A 4479-nucleotide genomic window follows, 5' to 3' on the forward strand; every position below is an offset into this window, starting at 1 on the left:
AGGAAAGAAAAATCCATAAGAGATTCGAAGAAATGAAAAATAAGCATCATCCAAAGATCAGTAGATAATATTACCCCTAAGTAGACTTGATAGACCAAATCATTGTGATTTCCAGGTCTCGATCCGTTAGGTAGCGCAAATGGGATGTAATCATAAGCAACAGGATAGGGTAATCCCTTCATTACAGCATTGAAAACATCTATGCAGTATCCTGTCACCTTGGTCTCATTAGTAATAGGATCTTTTTGTCACTTCCACAAATTCTGTGAAACCAACCTTTACTGGTACCCCTATTCGCAACCTCTTCCCATTTGTCGGAATCTCCCAGCCCTTAGGAACAGAGATTGAATCCCCTGGCCATACAATTGATGCTAGATTGGCCTTAGAAGATGCATCTGTTGCTGACTTCAACCTTTTCACAAGTCCTTTATCTGGTGTCCAAAATCTAATCCTTTTTGGTCCAGCACCATTCAAATTAACAATTTCAAAAGCTGATGACTGTAATTGATTATTAATAAAATGGAAATCTCCTGTCAGGCCTTTGCAACTGATATTCGATAATGCTCGTGAAATATTTGGACCATTTTCAGAGAATTTAAGAGTTTCAAGATCTGTTGAATTACTGGAAACATTTGCCCTTTGGAAGCCAAAGTTTGTTGTCCCAGCTTCCTCAATTGCCATAGCTAATACCGTGGTAGCATCATAAGCGCAAAGTCCATAAATGTTCAACCCTTCATCAACTATATCTGGATGATCTCGATGGAATTTCTTTTTCCATCGAACTCGAAAATTTTCACGCTCTTTTGTTCTCGGAACATAAGGTTGTACACCCAATACCAATGAGATTAATAAGTTAGTCATCCCACCAAGAGAGGGAAACATGTGCACAATAAAAACTCTAGTCTGCATGTTCATCAACTTGCGAAGCTCTCCAACGATTTGGTGGCTGATGGGGAAATGGCACTTTGGTAGGGGATGCGAGTATCAACTGCTTGCAAAGCTTCCATTAAATAAGGTATGACAGCCACTCCATATAAATTGTCAACATAGATGGGCACTGCTTCTCTCCATCCAAAGGCTTGAGTTATTGCAGTTATGGCATTTACCTGAGATTTATCATTTTGGGTAGCTTGAACTTGAAGGAAGTATGGACTCCTGATGGAAGTAAGAAAGGGACTTGATGCGGAAAATGATATAATGGGCACTTGAGCTTTTTGTCCAAGTTCAACAACAAAGTTGGCCTGCATTGATGTTGCTGGCCCTAAGATTGCTAGCAGTTCTACATTTGTTATCAAGTTCAATGCTACGTTTTGAAAGGAGATCTATTAGAAAAGAATCAAGAAATTGTGTTCTAGTTTTTTTACTATGGTTTATGATTAATCACAACTAGCATCCTACTCGAATTTAAGAGGTAGAACTACCAAGCAAAAATAGATTACAAGCAATTTTTTTTTTTTTCCCTCTAACCTTATGTTTTATTTTAGTAAGGGGAAGGGGCTTGAAAATGAATTTTTATTCAAATTAAAAAATGTACTTATTACTAAGTTAAGTGTGAGTTAATGCAAATGAATAATATATATTACAAAAAATTGCCTGAATAACAACAAAAATTAGAAATACATTGTGTCTATTTCTAATTTCCAATTGACTTACAATAAAATAGAAATTAAACTTGTTTATTAAATTTTGCAATGGATTAAAAACGGAAAAGAATACGTTGTTAATTTTAGGGCCAAAAAAATGATGCTAAATTTAGAAATGGATAAGAAATGGAAAACTTCTAAATTCAATGTCAAAAACTTTGCCCCCAAATTTAGAAACATAATGAAAATGGAATAGAGATGAATTAGAAATGGACTGAAATCCGATTCAAAATTTAGAAATATATTTTGAAATTTGTTTCTAAATTGAAGAATTTGAAAAAAAAAAATTAGAAATGGATTTCAAGACTCATTTCTAAATTACAAATACATTCAATTCAATTTCTAAATTATAAAATTTGAAAATTATGGGGAAATTGCCTTAAAAAACAAAGATTTCAAAAATCTTTTTTTTTTAATTTAAAAATGATATGAAAATTCATTTCTATTCGGTTTCAAATTTAACAATGAATTCAAAAATTAGAAACATAATTTTTTTTTTTCGTTTATAATTAAATTATTAGAAATGAGTAGTATTTAGTTTCTAATGTAGAAATAGACAAAAAATTTCATTTTAATAATTATTAGCACTGGGCTAATTAGAAATGAATTTTTTCCTTTCTAACCCAAATTGGAAACATAAATCTTAAATTTAAAAACGAAAATTTTCATTTCTAATTTTTTTTTTCTTATAGTGATATAGATTTTTTTAATGTTGCTTATATAACTTTTAAATAAGAACCCAAAGGTAATTTTTAATTAGATATAAATAAAAATCTTAAACAAGAAAAATCTGCATTTTATAGAAGTTAAGAATGAATTTTCAGTTTAATTGCCTTTTTACGTATTTATCGCAAATAATGTGAATTAGAATGTACGAATAGAAAATATATATACCTTTTAACCGTAGTTGAAGTAGGAAACAATACTCTATAAAAAGAAAATGGATAGTAGGAAACCTAAATAATTTGTGGATGAGCAGTTGCTTTTCTATATATTTTACTACTTTCTTAAATAGTTTGATCTCTCTTGTAATCAAAATCTTCTGATTTTTCTTGTTAAGACCTTATTCATCGAAGCTGTGTTTTGAGGGTTCTAAAAATCAAGAACTTGTTTTTCCAGGTGGATTCTAAAAATCCAACGTTATGTATACAGCTACACAAGTCTAAACTATGAATACCAACTTCTGTGTTGACCAATGAAGTAGAAAATGAATTATTTATTCTTTGGAATTTCGTAAATTTTTCCAACTGATCATTTGAAATAATTGTTGTATAAAAATTTTAGGTATAGCAATAATAAAAGCAGGAAGAAAAAAAAAAGTGCAAGAAATTAAGACAGAACCTGCTGCAGCAGCACCGAAGACATCAGCCATGAAGTTCCTGGTGTGAAGGTGCAGCCTGGTTTTGCAATGAGCATGAGTTGCACAGATGTCTGGGAGAGATATATTGATACAACTCAACCACATCTTTCCAACCCAATTCTTAAAGTCATAAAGAGCCACACCTACGTTCACTGGGGTGGTTGTGTGTTGTGCCATAACCATTTCCGTGAACAAAATCCCTACAGACCAAAAGAAAAAAGAGCAAAAACCAGGTTTGGAAGGGTTTCTCCTCATCGTTGTTCATTGAGTGTTAACGATATAATTAGGATCTGAGAAGTTGAATTTATAAAAAGGTTTTATTAAAATAATTAAGTTTAATTTTTTAGTTATAAGGTCAACCTTTCTTAAGATAAGGTCAACTTCTAAAGCTCAATTAAACCTTAAAACTTAAAATGGGTTTCTTAATTACATCGACTAAACTTCTACATCATCTATACTTTTTAAAATTGTTAATAAATAAATAATCTTAAAATCATGTTATACGGAGTGGCTTAGGCCAGCTACAATTAGCTTTGCAACCTTTGTATTATTGGGGTCCTATTTTTTAATCATGTTATAATATAAAAATTTATTCTATTGGTCCTAACATTATATGTATATTCTTATTTTGTCCTTTTTTTAATATATTTTTTTTATCACTTTATGCCTTTCTTTTTATATTTTTTTACAACAATCAAAGAGATCTCATTATATTATATTGTTGGATAAAATATATATCATTTAGTAATAAAAATAATATATTTTTTTATTAATTATTAATTTTAATCAATATTCTTTAATTTAATAATTTTTAATATTTTCATTACTTTTAGCTAATTTCGTATTTTTAAAAAATATTTAATGATTGAACAATATATTTAATATTGTTATTTTAATTTTCAATTTCTCTCTCTCATTTATTTATATTTATAATTCATATTTTCTCATCATCTTATATCAATTTTAAGGATTAAGAAATTCAACAATTCAAATATAAAAATAGAAATAAATAATATAGCTCAAAAAAATTTTAATTGTAACTTCAATACATATATATATATATATATATATATAAAGAATAATCACAAATAAATATATATAATATTGTATTTTATTTAATAAAATAATAAAAATGATATTTTTTTATAAATCAGAGAATAATTGTTACAGTTGATAAAAATTTAAAGGGATTACTTAACATTAATAATATATATGTATATATTTGAATTATTTTTGTGAATTGATTATTTAATTAAGCTTATTAAAATTAAACTTAATATGAAAGTTTAATTATCAAATTGATAAAACTAAAAGTTTATTAAAAACTGAAAAGAAATAAGATTTAAATTTTTTATTCATTTGACCTCGATAAAATGCCTTACATTCAATGTCAAAATCCAAATATTCATTTGTTTTCATGGGCCATTTCAGTTGATGGTGGTATTTCTTGGTTTGGCTTATTGGTAGGCTCAGAAA

At 28.4% G+C, this 4479-nt stretch overlaps 1 pseudogene; it reads right to left on the reverse strand.

Moving 5' to 3' along the window:
• Positions 1-3258, reverse strand: part of LOC110641882 (glutamate receptor 2.2-like) — a 30122-nt pseudogene extending 26864 nt beyond the window's left edge.
• Positions 3259-4479: the final 1221 nt, after the last annotated feature.

The sequence above is a fragment of the Hevea brasiliensis genome, chromosome 6 (genome assembly GCF_030052815.1).
Source record: "Hevea brasiliensis isolate MT/VB/25A 57/8 chromosome 6, ASM3005281v1, whole genome shotgun sequence".
NCBI classification, from domain to species: Eukaryota; Viridiplantae; Streptophyta; class Magnoliopsida; order Malpighiales; family Euphorbiaceae; genus Hevea; species Hevea brasiliensis.